General features: G+C 42.1%; 1 protein-coding gene across 8 annotated transcripts in view; it reads right to left on the reverse strand.

Annotated features, from left to right (window-relative positions):
* Nucleotides 1–12,193, reverse strand: part of B3gnt5 (UDP-GlcNAc:betaGal beta-1,3-N-acetylglucosaminyltransferase 5) — a 75,393-nt gene extending 63,200 nt beyond the window's left edge. For 4 of the 8 annotated variants that reach the window (XM_040751108.1, XM_040751109.1, XM_005077578.3 and 1 more), the window contains exons 1-2: nucleotides 10,861–10,999; nucleotides 8,015–8,121 (exon numbers count right to left, since the gene is read on the reverse strand). The gene's annotated coding sequence lies outside the window, so the exon portion shown is untranslated. Of the gene's footprint in view, nucleotides 1–8,014; nucleotides 8,122–8,758; nucleotides 8,881–9,620; nucleotides 9,739–10,860; nucleotides 11,000–11,278; nucleotides 11,474–11,587 lie in introns of those variants that run through there. The other 4 variants (XM_013118760.2, XM_040751107.1, XM_013118766.2 and 1 more) reach the window with 4 other exon arrangements.
* Nucleotides 12,194–21,155: the final 8,962 nt, after the last annotated feature.

A 21,155-nucleotide genomic window follows, 5' to 3' on the forward strand; every position in this document is an offset into this window, starting at 1 on the left:
GAACTAAGAGAAACTAGGAAAGTGCCAGTAAACTCAGTCTTCATCAGAGCAAATATGAGTATGCAAAATGTGTAGGGAAAAAGAAGAAGTCAGATAATTTACCCAACTACATAGGGATCTTCTAATTAGAACATATCTGGTCCTCTTCCTTAACAACTGTTGTTTCCATACGTGTGTGTGTGTGTGTGTGTGTGTGTGTGTGTGTGTGTAAATGCACTTTATCCACCTATACCAGAAACTCAAATGTCTTCCTTTCCTTTTAACCCCATCTCCAATTGTTTAATCCTATGAGACACTTCCTCTGAATGTCTTTTCACCCTTCAGGTAATTATCACTTCTCATCCAGACTTGGACACAGACTCAGCTATGTTAGTCAGAGTGAGCTTTCCAAAACTCTGACATAACCATGAGCTCAAATGAGCTCATCATAGCCCCCTAGACCTTCCCAGCAGCAACTGACAAGACAGAGCTAGGTTAAGAGTTAGCATGGTATCTAAGATCCTTTTGAATCTACCTCTCCAGCTATGCTATCACACTATTGGACAATATCAAATCACTGGCTATTTCTTGTACCCTGCCTGCTCTTTGTATCAGCTGTACAGTGGACTGGCATGTACACTCTCATAGCATGGCATGTACACAGTCCCAGTTCTACAGGCATCCTTCAGCCAGAAGCTTGAACTATAGTTCACCCACTCTGTCAAAGATGTTCTTCATTTGTATCTAGAAATATGCTTGCTCCTGCCCAGGGAAGGTAGATATGGTTTCTGGACACTGGTTAGGATTAGGAAGGAGAATAAAAGCAGAGTGATTGCAAACCCACAGCATAAACCCCAGGGCAAAATCCTGCTTTGTGCAGAGACTAGTTTGTAATCATGTACCTCTGTCCTTGACATTGATATAAAAACAATTGCACACAGTGAGAACCATGAAAAAGTAGCCTAACTCCAGTAGTGACACCACCTTCCACACCTCTGGGTTTTCAGATCTTGCTCTATTTCCCATTACCAACTATTACTCCTAGTCAGGGTAGTAACTATAAGTGCTAGTCATGAGAAATGTCCAAAAAAGGCAATTAAAGCAAGCCCCACTGAGACCTTGTTCATAACTAATCAACATGGGTAGTACAACATGGTAGGATACAGATTTTAAAATTGCAAAATCTGCTTAGGAAGCCACAACTGGAAAAGAAAAAAAATAGAGTACACAGAAAGCAGTAGATGTGAGTCTTATGTTGTATGCATTCAAGGATGCATTGTTGATGGTAACTTATTAGTGGGCTTGATTTCGAAAAGGCTGAATGCCCTGCTCCAAAGAATAGATCAGTATGGCAATCCCTTCCTATCCCTTCATATACTTCCCATGTCTGGATTTAATGCTTTGAAGAAGGCGAGAAAAACAAGAAATACTAGTTTCTGATGCTGGGTTCTTCCTCAAGCTTGCAAAATAACTTTCATTAACTAACATGTTTTTTTCCTTGTGATCGTTCAGGTAAGGGTGCCTGTGAAGACCAAAAGCAAGGGCGTTTTGCCTTCTTCACAACATATCATGAAGGATCTGGAGACTTAAATTGAAGCAATAGATGATCCTTGATGGGTGAGTCCTTTAAAGCAACATCAATCAACATTTAAGAAATCTAGCAACACTCTCACTGGGGACAGATCTATAGTTTCAACTCCAACAGACCTAGGAGAACAAAGGTTCTTAAATGTGATCATTAATTCTGACTTGTCAGATCTTCAGGATCTAGAAACACCTGGAGGCAAACCTTTAGGCCTGTCCAATGGATGGAATCTTCCACTGAATAAACAAGGAGGAAGCAAGCAGAAGACCAGCATTTGCTTTTGTGGATACTCTGTACTGTGACCCATTCCTCTTTCTTCTGCTGTCATGACTTCTCCATCATGATGGATAGTACCCTCAAACTGTGAACCAAAACACAGCTTTCCATCCTTAAGTTGATTTTGTCAGATTTGTATCATAGCAACAAAGGAAGTAACAGTACACTGACCTTTGAAATGTAAGGAATTGCAGACACTGGGATGGAGACTTAAGAGCACTTTTAGAGTCCCAGCACCCACATTGTAGCTCACAACTGCCTTTAACCCCAGTTCCAGAAGACCCAATGCCCTCACAGAAATGAATGCAGGCAACACACACACACACACACACACACACACACACACACACACACACACACACACTCAAAATACAGGCACAATCAACTTCCTATCTTTGACCTGTGCTTAGCCAGCTTCAATACCAGCTTATCTTGTGCATTCTTACCACACTCATTTACATGCCTAAGCTTAGGAGACTCAGCTTGTGAGGGAAGTATTGTGGAATATTATTTTAAGGTGTGTTGCATTTATTTATGTTGTGGAACATTTGTTTAATGATGTAAAGATGTATTACTTTTGTTTATGCTACATTTGTTTAATTCTGTGAAGCTGTGTTACTTTGCCTGTTTAAAACACCTGATTGGTCTAATAAAGAGCTGAACGGTCAATAGCAAGGCAGGAAAAATGATAGGTAGGGCTGGCAGGCAGAGAATAAATAGCAAGAGAAATCTAGGAAGAGGAGGATGAGCAAGAGAACAAGGAGAGGAGGATGATGGGGGCCAGCCATCCAGCTAGGGAGTAAGAGTGAGAGTAAGATTTACAGAAGTAAGAGAAAGATAAGAGCCCAGAGGCAAAAGGTAGATGGGATAATGTAAGTTAAGAAAAACTGTTGAGGAACAAGCCAAGGCTGGGCATTTATAATTAAAAATAAGCCTCCATGTATGATTTATTTGGGAGTTGGGTGGCCAACCCCCCAAAAGAGCCCAAAGAGTATTAAAAAAAAACTACAGGGAAGTGGGTGACTGCTTATGAAAAACCTTGAAAATCAAGGACAGAAGTTAAATGGGTACAGAGAGCAAGTTCTTTCTGTTATCATAAATATCATGACCAAAACATTTGATAGATTATTATTTTAATTGTTGTTGCTGTTCATAGTCCAGACTGTATAAAACACTTATGGATGGTGCCCCTACAGTAACTGGGCCTTCCCACATCAACAATCAATTAAGACAGTTGTTCTCAGATCTGGTCATAGGCCAGTCTGATACAGGCAGTTCTGCAGCTGAAGTTCCTTCTTCCCAGGTAGCTCCAGGTCATGTCAAGTTGACAATAGAACATGATCAGTGCATAGGCATGGATTTTGTCTCCTTCCTTCCTTCCTTCCTTCCTTCCTTCCTTCTCTCTCTTTCTTCCCTTTTCTTTTTCCCCTCTCTTCTTCCCTTTCCCTCTCTTTTGTAACATAGCTCTCTTGTTCAGTATGTGTTAACTTTGAGCAAATAGGATTAATCTGTTGCAGAACACACAATCCCTAGAGACCATCACTATTAGTTTAGTTGGAGACCAGTTTATCTGGGTCTTATACTAATGTACAATGCAGTAGGGATGGTATAACCTAGCGTGAAGGCTGCGCGGACGGGAGGAATGTATCTGTTTATTTTCTGTTGCCAAAACAAAAGTACTTGAAGCTGGGTACTTATGAAGAAAAGATACTGCCTTAGTTCCCAGTTTGAGAAGCTGAAAATTCAACATCAAACAGCCCTGTGTTTGGCCTTGGCAATGGATCTTTTGGCCATGCCACAACATGAAGAAAAGAGGGGAACAGTTACATTCAGAAGGGGCCACACAAGTGGTGTGGCCTTACCTTGTAACAAGACTCTCCAGAGAACTAACTCTACCAGATCAGCAATAATCATTTGGAAGGTCAACTTCCAATGACCCAATCTCCCTGGACTAGACCTCACCCTTTCAAAGCTCCATCACTTCTCACTACAGCCAACTGGAGACCGAACCTATAACACACAGACCTTTGATAAAAAAAGAATAGAAGAGCTTGTTATCAAAAGCAAAATCCCCATAGAGCCTGATAAATGCTTGGGATGGGGAAGAAAGAGGAAGGAGTGAAATATGATTTCAAGTATCACTAGCTGGAGGACCACTGGCTCACTGAGGTAGGGGTGAGGCAGGTTCACATTTACTAGATAACAAGGTACTGACATGTTAGTATTTAGGCATTTGTACTGGCCTGCCTTTGGAGTTCTGCCACTAAGAGCATCACCTGTGCCTAATCACTTTTTCCCCTTCTGAAAGGATCCTGCCCACCTCCCACCTCTCTCTCTCTCCCCTCTCTCTGTTTTTCTCTTTCTCTTTCTTTCTCTCTGCCTCTGCCCTTGCCTCTCTTTCCTCTTTCCCACAGCCTCTGTCCCAGGAGGCTGGTCTTCCCCCCTCCCTCACTCCTTTCCCCTAATAAAAACCCCTATATTTGAATTCTGTCACAAGGCATCTAGGCATCTTTCTCTCTCAAGCAGCTCCCCCCTTTTTTATTACAACAGTGGAGCCGGGCATTGGTGATGTACGCCTTTAATCCCAGCACTCAGGAGGCAGAGGCAGGCGGATTTTTGTGAGTTCGAGGCCGGCCTGGTCTACAAAGCTACACAGAGAAACCCTGTTTTGAAATGTCCCTTCCTCTGAAATGTCCCCTCCCCCCAAAAAATTGCACCAGTGGGCATACACAACAGGAAGATGCCGATTTTATAAATGTGGGTGATTTCTTCACAGGGCAAGGAAAGCAGGGGGTGCGGGGAGGGCAGTGCATGCTGGGACAGGAGAAGAGCAAGGACAAAGTGATGAATAATGGAGGTATTCTAACAGGTACCTTATTCGACAACTAAGATAGGATTAACGTGTGTGTAGTGGATAAATGGCAAAACAAGCTCTTGTCCTGGAGCTTTCACAAAACAAAAAGAAATCCTGAAATTCTATTTAAGTTGTCAGTGTTACTTGAAGGAAATGGGTTAGACTAACAGATTAGAAGAAGACAATTAAGCAATTTAGCCATTATATCCTAGTTTTAGTTTTTTTCTTTCTGAGAGAAATAAAACATTGTAGTGAAACTTGCCTCAGAGGGGCTTGAAACATGATTAGAGGTTAAGAGCACTTGCTCCCACAGAGGACCAGGGTCTGGTTCCCAGAACCCACGTGGTGGCTCACAACCACATATAACTCCAGTTCCAGAAGATCTGACACCCTCTTCTTATGTCTGTGGACATCAGACACACATGTGGTGAAAAAACAGACATAAACATGCAGGCAAAGCACTCATACATGCCAAATAAAAGAAATAAACCTAAACAAGTTTTGTTTTCTTAAAAAAAAACTTGCTTCAGAATAGTTTTATAGAAAATGGGACAAAAATTGATGTCTACCTACAATTTTGAAATCAGTATAAGATACAGAATACCCATGTGAGTCATGCATATATTAATAGTCCCTTTAAAGAAAATGTTTATGAAAAATTAAATATAAACAGTAAAGACTCCTCCAATAAGTCAATATTTTTAAGCTTCAATACATTGTATCATTTCATTTAAACTTGAATTACATGAAGACCCATGGAAGAGATAACTTTTGGATCTTGTTCAGGCCATCACTCAGAAGAAAGAAATATAAAGTTTTCTGTAGTGATGCAAGTGATTACCAGCTGGTAGTGTCTACTCTGCTCCCCAAAGAAGGAAACAACATGGTAATTCAGTTTACACATTGTGAAACATCAGATATCTTTTCAGTCATATTTATGTTATTATATACAGTTATAATTATATTATTGTTTAATTCAGGTTTGAATATTTCTAATGTAAGTACTATAAAAAATGGAAAAAAATCCAACATTTGTCTTTGGTCACAGAACTTTAGCTCAAGCCATTGGCAAAATTTAGAAGCCATTTGAAGTTATTAACCTTCTATAAAGACAGCATTCATAGTTACCTCTTCAATGTTAGCCCAAAGATTTTAAGTTCCAATTTTGCAAGAATGGTTGTGAAGGACACAGGGGTTTGCATTATACAATCTATTTGGTGATCTAGTTGTAAGATCTCCACCTAGGTAAATTAAATTATGTTTCTTTTTGTTAAACATGGGCTAGATCTGTGTGCTGGGCATGGTAGAAGTAAATACAGAAATACCGATTAAAAATGAGTAAAAATGGGTCCTAAGGCTTTGCTAGGAACTGGTAGCATGGAGTTAGAGAGAAGCATGGTCTTATCACTACAATTTTCTTGTAACTAGTTTGAGTATGTGGAATTTGAGATAGAAAATATGAAGAAAGTTTCAGATTGGATATCTACTTCTTAAACTTGGCCTTCTAAACTCATTGTTTTTTGGGTTGACAGGGATGCTTGGCTACTCTAAATAAAATCCTCCACTGCCACCAGATGTTTTGTTTTCTGGCTGAAACAAACTTCTTATGCCTCTATAAACAGCTACTAACATGGGTATGTTACATAACAGGTGTTCGTCTAAGTGCTTCATGTGACTGCTCACTCTTTGAGCCTAGCAACAACCTATGGGAGAGAAAAGATCTCTTCATGTTTGCCCAAGAACAAACTGAGGCACTGAGACACCATTCAACCTTCAAAATTTCCAGATCAACGTCCCAACTGTTCATAATTGCCTTTCTCCCTGCCATGGCTCTTGCCAGAGTTCCCACAGCAAGGCTCAGAGAAGCAATGAGAAAGAAAGGTGTTACACCATGTGGAATTTGAAGTCATTCATGACTTTCTACCATCTGTGGTTTTTGTTGTTGTTTGTTTGTTTTTTAACACTTTTTCTTTACTAAGAAACCTTTTCTACACTCTTTAAGGGCACAGACTGCCCTCCAACTTGGTTCCAATATCAGTAAACAATGAGCAAAGGTGTATAGTCCTTTCTCTGAAGAATACCAGAGGGTCTAAGGAAAGCCACCCAAAGTGGAGGGGGAGGGTTGAGGAAAGAAGTGAGGAGGAGGTAAGAAGAGGAGAGGAAATTCAGAGGGTATTCGAAGCAAGAATTTGATCAACAAATACTGGATACACAGAAAATTAAGCAGTCATACCACACAGGGAGTCACACCCTAGCCTCATAAATAATTTCTTTTTTTAAAAAGATGTATCAAAATTTGCATCCTGAGTAAGGGCAAGCAAAACTTAAAAGTATATTCAAAGTTGGCTCATAAAATAATAGGCAAAGAATGAGCATAGTTGAGAGATATAAACCAGTTACCTATCATAAGGCTTATAGCTAGAATATGAATCAAAACCATAAGTTCACATGCCAGTGTGATACAAAACACAGTAAAACCTGCCACCACTCCCAACTTCACCAGGATGTTTCACACACAGTGACTGCTTTATCTGAACCCAGGACTTGAAAAAAAAAACAAGATTTTTTTTTTTCAAACATTCTCGAGATTTCTTAGGATCCAGAAAAAAAATATTCACCAAGGTACATCTGAAATGTTGAATTCAGTTGGGAAAGGCAGTGGAAAGTCATGAATCTGATGTCATCTAACATTTGCTAAATCAAGAGTCCTTTAGGGAGTGACTCCCTTCTGAGATGAGAAGTGGGGGGAAGGTAGAGGAAGAGGACAGGTTGCCAATGAGCAAGACTTGGAGTAACAGCTGGAGTTCATACACTGGGAGCAGCAGAGAAGCAGTCCCAGATCTGAGAAAACCTGCGTGGAGTGAGTGCCCGAAGCTACTTTTTGGGGTGGGGTTGGGGAGCAGGAAGCAAGGCTCTCAACCAGAAGTATAGCAATTTTAAACACACAAAAGGAAACAATGTAGATAGAGGGAAGAATGCCAAATAGGTTACCAGCAGCTACATAGGAGATGTCAAAAGGAGATTAGAAAGGAGAGCTTGGGTTTAACCATGGTAAGTTCAGGAATACAGTGATGTCCAGTGTCTTATGCCAGGTGCTCATTTGCTTATGGGCACCTAGAGGCACCGTTTGATTGAGAGTTTGCCATACAGAGGACAAAAACCAAAATGACAGTATAAACAATGAGTGTACAATTATCTTCACTGAGCTAATGCATTATCATACAATACCTTTTATGAAACACATGCCTTGCTCTGGGCAGCCCTGAAGAGTAAGCCATGGCTACATTTAATGAATTTAACAGATAGTAACTAGTCAATACCTTAAAAGGTCACAGTCAGGATGCTGAGGGTGACTTCAGAGAAGTTTCATAGTCTGATAATCCACCAAAGAATCAGGAGGTACGCTGCTGCAACCTGAAATATGGACCTGGGAGATGCAAGAGAGAACAGAAGGTTGCATAGTTTTAAAATGAAAAAAGTACATTTATTTGGTGTCTCTATTTTACTCATCATTTACACTTGACTTGCTTTTGAATTAGGTACCAGTGTATTGTGAGGATCATCTGACAAAACTTAAAAATGTGGGCCACATCAGCTACTTTATACACATTAACTTTCCTTCCCTAGAAACCATTCAGGGATCTTTACCACCAGCTGGTAGGTGGATGATGTTTCCAGGCCAGTATCAACCTTTCAAAACTGCTTATATTCCAATGTGCTTCTTCTAAAACAATTAGTCAGGTAGCAATTTATTAAAATATTAACTGCTAACAGCCAACTAACAGATCATAACTGACCAAGTGTGGTGTCCACTATCCTCCGCCAGAAAGAATGCTAAGGACTGTCCTGTACTGAAGATGTCTTTCAGTGATGGTGATGCACAGGCCAGATAAAGCTCGTCAGTCAGGGAGACTTGAAACCTGAGTGGAGTCAACCCGTTAGCTTATTTTGCTTAGCATACTACCAGACAGTTATAGAAAGAGTTATGAGAAAGTAGGAAAAGAGATAAAAATAAGGAAAATTTAGGTGGATTTTATGCCGTATCACAAGATCTTGAACTTTACCTTTTGGAATTTTATTGGTAGCAAGCTGGTTTTGTATAAACTGGTTTTCTGGTGTTAAATAATTCACTGTAGAAGATAAATCTTGGTACAAGACCAGTCCAAGGCAGCCTTCATATTCATAGCTTTAAATGTAAAAAAGTCATTTTATTTATTCAAAGTTCATATCGTATCTGACCAAGCTTCTTATCTTTAAATGTAAGGATTCCTAAACTTGGAGTGTGTGTGGGGAGATATATATCTATATCCACATATATGGAAATATTAAAAGTAATATATACTGAGTACTTGATGTGTACTATGTACTATAATTCTAGATTTATACTACTTTACATCTTTGTTGGCAGATATTCGACGCTCGGTGGAGGAACTCTTTGGATAATTTGCTTGGATCTGCTCAACTGAGCACATATATAAAATCCCTAGCACATTCCTGCCACTTTGTAACTTTGGGAAAGACCATCTTCTGGCTTTTTCCCAGGCTCTACCAATATAGGTTCTGAAATGTAAATTTGAATGTACTTGGGCTGCAGACAGAACTCTTTATAGTTTGTAAGTCTGCAAGTGCAATCATTCTATCCAAATTGACCCATTTAAAAACGACCCATTTAGAAACCCATGAGTTATTATCCAAGCTGTTCTATAGCTGAAAACTAAAACCTATGGACTTTCATTACAAATACTTGTTTGGATATATTTTGTTTTTTATAAAGTGATGTTTGATTCAGATTTTAATGAAATATGTGAGTACTATTTTTTTTTAACTCGGGAGGGCCTAGATTTCATTTTGAAAGTCCTTTCCCATCTTCTGAAATTTCTTTGTGAGCAAAGCAATTATATAATTACAAGCATCTTTGTGGCTTACTCATCTTTCATCTCCCAGTTTCTCAGGAAGGGCTCCAAGGCTGCTTGCCGTGAGTTAGACAGCTTACTGCTCATAACACTCGTGGAATCTTATGTGTCAAAAGTGAACCCTTGGATGACTGATAGGGAGAGGCAGAGTGGGAGGGCAAGGGAAGGGGGAAAGGGAGGGAGGGAGGATGGGCGGGAAGGAGAGAGAGAGAGAGAGAGAGAGAGAGAGAGAGAGAGAGAGAGAGAGAGAGAGAGAGAGAGAGAGAGAGAGAGAAAAAGTGTTTTAAGTATTTGATGGGTGCCCTTCAGGTTCTGAATTTATCTTGCATTAAAAATACACCCCATCTTGCACATGTTTCTTTTGACACATCTTTCCCTTGTGCTGGAGATTGAACCCAGAATCTTCCACTTTCGAGCCTGTACCCCACCCCTCTTTGGATAAAGTTCAAGCCTTTATCAACTGCTCACTAATCACCCTCTACATTCAGAGAGGGCTCATTTCTGCACCACTGCCTTCAATCATCCCTTTCTGGGTCAGTTTCAGATTTCTCATATCCCTCTCTGGCATCCCTGCCCTCTGGGGCCGGGCTGTGTCCCAAAATAAAGGCACAGAGGAACAAATGCAATTCTAATGGATGTACTTTCACCAGAAAGTTACCCTAAATATTAGCTCTACCACCACCAACCGCCCATTCGGTGGCATCTGTGCCCCTGTAAAATGACCCATAACCTAGGAAAACCATTAATGCAGCAAAGAATTTGAATCAAAAGCTGTTACTTTTACTTATGGGTATCTGAGTAATCAATTCACTAGCGTGCAAAATAAAATTTGGTATTGTTAAATGGTAACAGGAGTAGCCAGGGGTTTCTCATTAGGAAGAACTTTCTCCAGTTTTCTCTACCCGCCTGCTTTCCTGTTTCCATTTCTTCGGGCAGTAGTAACTAGTGCAAAGCACGGGTCAGCTTCCCCATGTGCAAACTGCCCCAGGAGTTTGGCAGGAATTCACTTCGGCATCGGTAAAGCTCCCGACCCAGCATGAAGCCCTGCGGAGGCTGGGTTGGGCTCCCGCGACGCCTCAACCGCCTCTCCCCATCAGCAGACCCGGGAAACCGGCTGTACTGGACTTCGTCCGACTGATCGGACCTGCCACACAAAGGCCGCAGCTGGGCCGGGGCGGTCGCTGCCCGGTGCTCGCGCCCACAGGCCGCAGTGAACAAAGGCGCTCGGCTGCCCGCTCCCTCCCTCTCCGCACCTCGGGACCTGGCAGCCTCCGCCCGCACAGAAGAGCCAGCCGTCCATCTTCCCGACGCTTTCCGCCCTGATGCCCCACACTGTCCGTGTGAACTAGGCGGTCCTCCGCTTCCCGCCTCGCAGAGGCTAGTCGGATCCGGGTTGGCGTGGGGCGGGGGTGGGGCAGCTGGAGGCGCGGCGCGGCGGGGCGGGGCGGGTCCCGGAGAGCTACACTCTGGAGATAGCAGCCCTCGGGGAGGATCTCAGAGCCCGCACAAAGCAAGCCCACTCCGGGACCAGCAGCGAGTGGGCGAGTGTCCCAGTCTAAAGCAGAGGGCAAGGCCACATATCCCCCTCCCCGCCACACAGCGGGGCCTTGGCTCACACAGTAGGATGTGGCAGGCTGGGAACGCACGCACTCTGCGTGGGCAATGACTGACCTGGGATACTTTAATCTAGAAGCCGCGTTAGTTAAGACTCTCAATGCACGCACCCAGGACACGCATCCCTCAGACATTTACGAGCTGTAGGTTTGAATGGGCAGCAGTTTTCAGATCGTCCTAGTTTCCCAGCAAGAAATCTTAATGGCTGGTGGGTCTTTTGTCAGGACACTTAGGACTTGAGCTTCTGGGAGCCTAAATAACAAAGGAAGGAAACTCGAATTTACATTAAGCGACTGCAGCACAGAAACAATTGGTTTTTTAAAAGCAAACCCTTCCCCTCTTCCCAGCTTTCCCACTGATCTTTACCTCCGAACCCAGGTAATTTCAAGCGGAGCACATAGCAAAATTCATCAAGTACAAATCCAAGTCCTTAAACATCCCATCGGAGGTCGGCTCTCCTTCCAGAAGCTGAAAAAAAGTCTCAAGAACAAAACTTGCAGACTAAATTTCGGTGTAAGCCAGGCAGCTGGGGCGGGGCTCCGCTGGAGACTCCGCTGGAGCCGGTTGGAGCCAGCCTTGTTGGGCGGGCCTGATCAGGGGTCCAGACGCAGGCAGGGGCGCCGCCGCAGGAGCCTGCAGCTCGTTACTGTGTCATTCCACTGCAGGCATCATTTCCAATGCTCAACCCTGTCAGGCTAGTCCTCCCCTACTAACCCGGTTTGTGAAGGTGATGTGTCCCGTCCTAAAGTGCTCTCTGTGGTGGACTCCAGGAAGTGTCACTTCATGAATTTAGAGGACCAAATGTACACCCGAGGGCACACGAACATAATTGCACAGCCTGCAGCCAGAGATCATCAGAAGAGTGTAGACATAGGCAAACGTGACTAGTTGCTTGTTTGACAAATGGCATTCCAGATCTTTCCTTATAAAAGCATCCAACGGAGGTCCTATTTTGAGCGGTTTTGAAATTAAGCATACTGCAAAACAGAACAGAATATAATTAATCCAGCATTTTCAAGTCCAAATATGGGCTTGTTATTGTAAAAGGTAACAAGTTCAAAAAGTTGCTGAATCAGTTTAAAAGTATACATTCAATATACTCTACTTGTTCAAACTCCAATTTCAGAACATTCTATAGTTGCATTTTAAAAGTCCTTCAGCAGGAACTCAAGGAACCCAGTGACAGAGAGGGAGGACTGCTGAGCAAAGGGGTTACGACTGGGCTGGTTTAACCCCCAGAAACAGCTGACCTGACAAGGGTTAGCTCTTGAATCCCAGACTGATGCCTGGGAATCCAGCATGGGACTGATCAAGACCCCCTGAATGTGGGTGTCAGTAAGAAGGCCTAGGCAATCTATTGGGCCTTGAGTAGTAGATCAGTATTTATCCCTAGCATACAAATGGACTTTGGGTGCCCATCCCACAATGAGAGACGTACTCTCACCCTGAACTCTTGGGGGAGGGTCTAGGCCCTGCCCTGGATGAAATGACAGACTATGGACATCCCATGGAGGGCCTCGCCCTCCATGGGAAATGAGGAGGTATTGGGGGGGGGGTTGGAGGGAGGGCGTGGGAGGAGGAAAGGGAAAGGGAGAGGGGCCTGGAATTGACATGTGAAGCAACCTTGTTTCTAATTTAAATTTAAATTTAAAAATTAAAAAAAGTTCTTCAGCATATTTCCAATCATGAAATTCATGTATTCCTGCATTACTCACACAAGGCATGGTTCACTGTTAGTCTCAACCTGCCCAGAAGACCACAAACAACTTTTTATATGGTAGGATTCCTGATGCAGTCTGACAATGATCTATAAAGAGGATTAGTCATTGCTCCTACAGGGTTAATTATCTCCTCAAATCCTGACTGTAATCCCTATACAGTCCTCCCTTAAAACACACATACATGTATGCTGCATTCATATACAAATATTCAGTTGGAACTCTGTTCCTTTCCAGTCATTTGGAACTAGTTCCATGTGTCAGTTTAATGTTTTATACACAAACATACACATGCTCACCTGATCGCACCCCTACCCCCACCCCCACCAGGGGATAGGGAAAGGAGGTCCTTTCCTCCATCTAGAAAGAGTTTCTAGAGCAGCTTCTCCTCATTCACAGTACTCAGAAGAACACACGGTTCCGCTGGCAGAGATTGCATGACGCTTTTGAGATGACTTGGGAATAAAATTCGATAGTAGCACTAGGAGGGAAGAGGTCAGTGTTCCTGATCACAGTAGTTGCCTGTAAGCACAGGGCCCTAATACAAAAGACTTTGGATCATACTGTTAGGAATATGCTTCGCAGAGCACCAGAGAACTGTAGAACATATCGGAAAAAAAACTAACATTAATGTAGTAAACTGAAAAGTAAGAGGGGTTGCATGTTAGAATTAGAAAGGGCAGGTAAGATGTTGGGGGTGGGGCAGGAAGATATGAATGGACCAGTGAGTGGAAGGAATATTAAACCCTAAGTGTAACAGAACTTACCGCACTGCTCAGCAGAGAAGAGGCTAGTGATGCTGAAATTCTGCCTGATACAGTTGAATTATGTCATTACGCTGTCAGTGTTGTTGATTTGCTGCAGCTGAGTCAGGCGATGAACCATTAACCACAAAACTCAACAAACCCACATGGACTTTATTGGGAAAGGGAGTGAAGGGAGCGGTAGGTGTTGGTCAATCAAGAACAGAGAAGGAAGGGGGAAGGGAAGAGAAAAGCAGTAGAGTCACAGAGAGAGAGAGAGAGAGAGAGAGAGAGAGAGAGAGAGAGAGAGAGAGAGAGAGAGAGAGAGAGAGAGAGAGAGAGAGAGAGAGAGAGAGAGAGAGGGAGGACAGGAGAGAAGAGGGAAAGAGAGAAGTCCAGCCTGGTCCTGGGGAACAGCAGGAAAGAAAGAGTGGAAAGAGAGGAGCAGGCAGAAAGACAGTTAAGTGGGCGGGATCTTTCTCTTAAAGAGGTCCTTTGTACCTCCATGGAACCCTGGGGCTGACCAGGGTACTGCCTGAGTGCATTCTGCCAGGTGACAGGGGCAGGCCAGCATAATGCCTGAATCTTTACAGTCAGGTCTGACTTGTCCAGCTTAATTTGCTTTCTGAGCCATCAGATGTATCCCTCTACAGTCACTGTTATGAATCCAAAAATATTCATATTCCAGACTTGGTGTAAGCGTTTCGTCGGGATGGGTCAGGACAGGATGGAACAGGAGTGGGTCAGGTATTCTGGCACTCGGGAGTCACAGAATACTCAGTGTTACACAGCTCAGGTGGAAAGATATCCTGGAGCTCGGGAGCCAAGGATACTGAGTGTTACACAGCTCAGGTAGAAAGGTATCCTGGAGCTTGGGAGCCAAGGACCACCACAGGTTGCAGTAAGCTTGGCAGTTTACAGCCTTGCCTCAGAGAAAGGCTTCTCCGGTGTATCAGTTCCGCTCCGGCAGGACAGGGTCTTCCAGCTGGGGATGTTCGCCTAGTGTAGCAGTTTTGCTCTGCAGGAGGTTTCTCGGGCGAAGTTGCTACAGTTCAGCTCTGCTCCTGAGAGCAGGGAGCCGGGAGCAGAATGTAACAACTCTGCTCTGCCAAGGAAGGTTTCCCGGGCAAGTGTTACAGCGCTGCTGGCTCTGCTCTGCTCTCCTCTGCCCAGGGTCGCTTCTGCTCTGTCACCGCCGCAAAAGAAGATCTTCACCCGAAGCTCATCCAAAGGGGTTTATTGGAAGACAGCTGGACCAGCCAAGCTGAACATACACAGGGTTTATATAGGGATTGGGGAAGTTTTTCCAGAGTAGGGATTGGTCCGATTTCAGTGCTGAGCTCAGATTGGCTAGAGCTCTGCTCTGGGGTTGGTTCCTTTTTACACAGGATTAGGGTCAGATTTGGCTCTGGTTTCAGGGCCAAAGTGTGTTTCTTTCTCTGGTCCTTTTTAGCCTTTTGCCTCCAATTTTAGGGCCAGGGTACATTTCTTTCACTGACTCTGATTCCAGGGACAAAGTGTGTTCCTTTGGCACTGGTTTTAGGGTCAGGGTACATTTCTTTGGTTGTGGTTGCAGGGCCAAAATGTGTTTCTTTGGCTCTGCTCAGGGTGTGTTTCTTTGACTGGTCCCTTTTCTCTACACTTGGTGTTCTGAAAGCAACCAGTATTCATGCAAGATGAAACCCTGAACCAGAGTCTTTGTGAGATTTCAAGCAAGCTACCCAACTTCTCTCATCCCGAGTCTTACCTGTCTGCTTGGTGATGAGCAGAACACGGTGACCAGGGCCATCATGATGGTGGGTGAATGGTTGCCATCCTCATCCTCACTGCAGGCTATATAAAGTTTTTGCACCTTGAGAAAAGGCAGAGATGTCTTCAGGCTGTTCACCAGCATCACTGTCAGGAGAGGATGGGTGGTGTTTCGCATTTGTGGGAATTCCAGTAATTAAAACAGCATCACTCCTATTATAGCTTGCCTCCTGTTATACTTCCCACCAGTCCCTCTCACTCCTGTACCTTTCTGGGGTGGTTGTTTCTCCCATACTTGCTTCTTGGTGGCCTCTTCCATTGCCATTCACCCCCTGCCCCCCCTCACCATCTATATTTCTATCCTTGATTTCAGGCTTCAGAATAGCATGTATAAACAGAAATGTCAAAAAAAGGTGTTTTGAGAAGCAGAAAGTACGTGGGATTTCGATGTTGCAAAGTGAGAATCTACCTTTCCCTTCACTATCACTGTCTGTCTATAACAATGTATGACATTTGCCATTGAAGCATGATCCCTTTTCTTGTCTAAGTTGAGAATCTTCACATCCTGAGAAGGTGAAGAGCGATACCCACAATGCCTTTCATAGAGTAGATGTATGCCATATTAATCACTGGATGACTTGAACTTTGGCTAAGTGCCTCCACATAAACCAAATGTTACATTTTCATTGCAAGGAGCTCCTGGCAAAGTATAGGGACCCCAAAGCTGAGTGCTTCCTGCAGCTCTCCCTATCACTCCTGTGGTTTGGCAAGATGGATATCCCTCCTCAATGCCAAGACAGTGGTGTGGTGATATATTATTTATGATTTAATAAGGCTTGCCTGAGTATTCAGAATGCAAAGCTAGCCACAAGTCATAGAGGTCAGGCAGTGGTGATACACATCTTTAATCCCTGCAGCCATATTAGCTAGTCACAGAGCTAGGTGGTAGTGGCACTCACCCTAAATTCCTGGATTTAAGAGACAGGCAGATGGATCTCTGTTAGTTCAAGGCCACACTGAGCTACACAAAACCATATACATTTCCTGCATGATCTAACAAAAGACACCTAAACATTTTCTACTTGAGACTTCTTTCATCAGATAAATGTTTATATTAACCCAAGTATATTATATTTTATATAAATAGATGCATAAAACAAATGCTTCCTGTAAATAAATCCTGAAAGCAATTCTTTGGTCTCTATATATGTTTACTATTTAATATAGGTTAAAACAAATTTGCATATTAATGATATGGATATGCTTTTTATTTTTAAGAAATAAATATTGACTAAATATTTGAAAGTGAAAGACATAGAGCACCTTTGGCATTTTCCAGAGTTGATTGATATTTTGATTTTATAATCATTAGTGTTGAGAAACTGTTTTGAATAAATGTGTAGTACAAAATGGCCAAAGTATGTTTTAGGGTTGTTTCAGAAATTGTTGGAAATACTGTCTTAATTTCAATCCAAAGTTCATTGAATGCTGTTTAACGAAACTCAAGTTAGAAACCAAACAGCAATTTTAAATAACCAATGAGTTCATTTTATTTATTTACTTTTATTTATCTAATTTTGAGACAAGATCTCATGTAGCTCAGACTGATTTCAAACTCACTTTATAGATGGAAATGACCTTGAAACTCAGATTGTCCATCCTCTCTTTCTCCTGAGTATGGGTGACATAGGTCTATGTTGAGGCACCTGTTTTATGCAAGTGCTGGGAACTGAACCAAATTGTGCAGTGCTAGGTAAGTACCCTGCCAACTGAGTAACAGCACCAGCACCAAACATCAGTTTTAAAAATAGAACATTTGAACATGATGTAATCCGAAGATATTCTAATTTGATAGTAACATGCTGAAAATAAGATAAGAAAATACCAAGTTTGTTTTCCAAAATTGAGCCCCTGTGTTCCTGTAAGAACAGAAAACTGTACAAACAGCAAAATATTACACTCTATACTACACAACAATCTAAAATCTTAGCCAAGATGTTTAGGCAGCATTCATTCAGTTGTGTGTTCAGAACCCAGGCTTCTGTGAAGTCACATGGCTGTGAAGAACATCTTGGACACATTATGATTTTAAATTAACTTTTGGCTGTTATTTGTTCAGAAGCCTTTTATGTTTGCCAATTTTTTTGACCCTCACAGTTAGTCATGTGATCCCTTGTGGCATGGAAACCCACTTTTAAAGAAGCCATAGTTAGCTACTTAAAGTAAGCAGATAGTGTGGGTTTAGAGCTATAAAGTCCTAGAAAGAGAGAAAAATCTTTTGAGAAATGTTTGTATCACATAAAACAAGTGAGTCAACTGTCTCAGGGAAAAGAAGGATTCAGTAGAGTAATAGGATATATATTTGCACAAAGTAGCATAGGACAGACAGCATAATGCTTCCTCCCAACATTGTTGATCCTTTGATATCTTTAAGCTCGAGTTGGATTGTGGGTAGACTTCCAGGCTTCCTTTGGTTTTCTTTTTTCTCTATTGACTTCCTTCCTTCTCCCCTCACTTTCTCCCTTCATTTAAAAAATTTCTTTTGTGGGGGAAGGGTTATAACCTCTCTAGCCATAGAAGATATATTCTTTTGTGTTTGGATGGAATGTTCTATAGATGTCTGTTAAACCCAATTGGGTCATAACTTCTGTTAAATTCCTTTGTTTCTTTATTAAGTTTCTGTTTGAAATTCCTGTCTAGTGGTGAGAGTGGGGTATTGAACTCTCCCACTATAATTGTGTGAGGTCTTATGTGTGATTTGAGTTTTAGTAATGTTTATTTTATGAACGTGGTTGCCTTTGTATTTGGGCCATAGATGTTCTGAATTGAGATTTCTTTATGATGGATTTTTCCTGTGATGAATATGAAATGACCTTCTTCATCTCCTTTGTTTGATTCTACTTTGAAGTCTAATTTGTTCGATACTAGGATAGCTACACCAGTTTGTTTCTTGGGTCTATTTGATTGGAAAATCTTGTCCCAACCTTTTACTCTGAGGTAACATCTGTCTTTGAAGTTGAGGTGTGTTTCTTGTATGCAGCAGAAGGATGGATTCTGTCTTCATATCCATTCTGTTAGCTTGTGTCTTTTAATAGGCAAATTAAGACCATTAATATTGAGGGAGATTAAGGACCATTGAGTGTTAATTGTTTTTTGCTTTTGATTTGTTGTTGTTGGTGTTACTGTTTGTGGATTTACCCTGTTTTTTCTTTTGGCTTTTGGTAAAGTTGCATTATCTATTGACTATTTGTGAGAGTAGTTACCTTCCTTATGTTGAAGTTTTCCTTACAGTACTTTCTGTAGGGCTGGATTAGTGGATATGTATTGTTTAAATCTGGTTTTGTTGTGGAATATCTTATTTTTTCCATGTATAGTGATTGAAAGCTTTGCTGGGTATAGTAGTCTGGGCTGGCATCCATGGTCTCTTAGTGTTTGTAGAATATCTATCCAGACCCTTCTGGCTTTCAGAGTTTCCATGGAGAAGTCAGATGTAATTCTGATAGGTTTACCTTATGTGTTACTTGGCCTTTTTCCTTTGCTGCTCTTAATATTCTTTCTTTATTCTGTATGTTTGGTGTTTATTTATTACGTGCCAAGGGAATTTTGTTTTGTGGTCCACTCTATTTGGTGTTCTATAAGCTTCTTGTACTTTCATTGGCATGTCTTTCTTTAGGTTGGGAAAGTTTTCTTTTATGATTTTGTTGAAAATGTTTTGAATTGGGTTTCTTCATCTTCTTCTATTCCCATTATTCTTAGATTTGGCCTTTTCACAGTGTCCCATATTTCTTGGTTATTTTGTGTTAGGGATTTGTGGACTTAAGATTTTCTTTGGTCGATGAATCTATTTCTTCTAGTGAATCTTCAACACCTGAGATTCTCTCTTCTAACTCTTATATTCTGTTGGTTATGCTTGCATCTGTAGTTCTTGATCATTTACTCACATTTTGTAATTCCATCATTTCTTCAGATGGTGTATTTTTTATTGTCTTTATTTTAGCTTTCAAATCTTGTACTGTTTGAATTGTTTCTTGCAATTTTTGGTTTGTCTTTTCTTCCATTTCTTTTCTTTTCTTTTTTCTTTTTTGGTTTTACGAGACAGGGTTTCTCTGTATTAGTTTGGAGGCTGTCGGTCCAGCCTAGCCTCGAACTCACAGAGATCTGCCTGTCTCTGCCTCCCGAGTGCTGGGATTAAAGGCATGCGCCACCACTGCCGGCTTCTTCCATTTCTTTAAAGGATTTTCTCATTTCCTTTTTTAGAGTCTCTATCATCTTCATGAAGTTTTTTTTTAAGGTCATTCTCTTCTGCTTCATCTGTGTTGGGATGTTCAGGTCTTGCTGGTGTACAGTCCCTAGACTATGGTGGTGTCATATTGGTTTTTCTGTTGTTGAATGTGTTCTTATATTGTTGTCTTCCCATCCCTTCTTCTAGTTGGTACAGGTGGGGTCTCTTCCTTTCCTGGTGTGTGTGTTTCTTGTGAGTGCAAGCAGGTCCAGTACTCTGATGGGTCTCACTGTTTGTGTAGGCGGGTCTGAGGCAGGCACTTCCTTTCCAGGTGGGTGGGAGCTGAATTAGCACAGTGCTATCAGCAGACTCGAGGTTGCTTGGTGGGGGGGAGGGAGTTGAGTCAACCTGGCTGTAGTCCCCAGGCCAGGAGATCCCAGAGTCGGCAAGTGGAAGGAAGTAGGCCAGAGTCATGGACTCAGTGGGGGCAGGAGTAGACTAGCACTCTCAGCAGTCTCCTGGTTTCTTGGTCCTCCGGGATTGATGAAACTGACTTTTATTCTACCTAACATCATGCTTTCTGGTTACATTAGTTTTCCTGCATATGTCATGTTTATCATTCTTTATGGCTACATAAAATTTCATTGTTTATATGTTCCCAATTTTCTTTACCCATTCAACTCTTGATGATATCGAGGCTTATTTTATTTCTAGCTGTCGTGACTAGTGCAGATATGGACTTAAATCTGTATTTCTGTAGTATAATGACTGTGAGTCCTTAAGGGTCTATATTTGAGTAGTAAAGCTGTGGGTTGGAGAGATTGCTGAATGGTGTTTGTGGTGCATTTGTGAAAAACTGAGTTGGAACTTCAGATCACAGGTAAAAGACAGGCACATTAGCACAAGTCTGTAATTCCAGCACTAGGAGACAGAGACAGGCAGATTCCTGGGACTAGAATGTAGGGGTGAAGGTTCCACATAGGTACCACCATGTGTGGGTGTCATCCTTGGCAATGGAGCTCTCCTGTCAGTTTGCACACAGCAACCCTTTGTCTTATCAACAGCCTGAGTTGTGTGTGAATGTCCATGGGACCCTGTTGGCCAAGAACTCAATTGGATGTAAATCAGTTCTGTCACTGGAAGACTCACCTGGCTACAAAAGATGAATAGTTGAACTATTATATCTTCTGTTACTAGGAGTCCTCATTAGAATAACCTTTATAGATTCCAGGAATTTTCCACTGCACTAGTTTACATACCCTCCAAGAGCTACCTAGTTCCAGTCATCTCTCTTGGCACTCTCTTCCTGTACCCCACATCTCTCTATCCCCCCTCCTATTCCTACCTGCTCCCAATCCACCTGCAAAATCTACTCTATTACCTTTCCCAGGGAAATTCATGTCCCCCCTCCCATTCCTTCTTCTTTTTCTAACCTCTCTGAGTCTACGGATTATAGCTTGGCAATCATTTACTTAATGGCTAATATCCACTCATAAGTGAAT

This window comes from Mesocricetus auratus, unplaced genomic scaffold (genome assembly GCF_017639785.1).
Source record: "Mesocricetus auratus isolate SY011 unplaced genomic scaffold, BCM_Maur_2.0 Super-Scaffold_100008, whole genome shotgun sequence".
In the NCBI taxonomy this organism is placed as follows: Eukaryota; Metazoa; Chordata; class Mammalia; order Rodentia; family Cricetidae; genus Mesocricetus; species Mesocricetus auratus.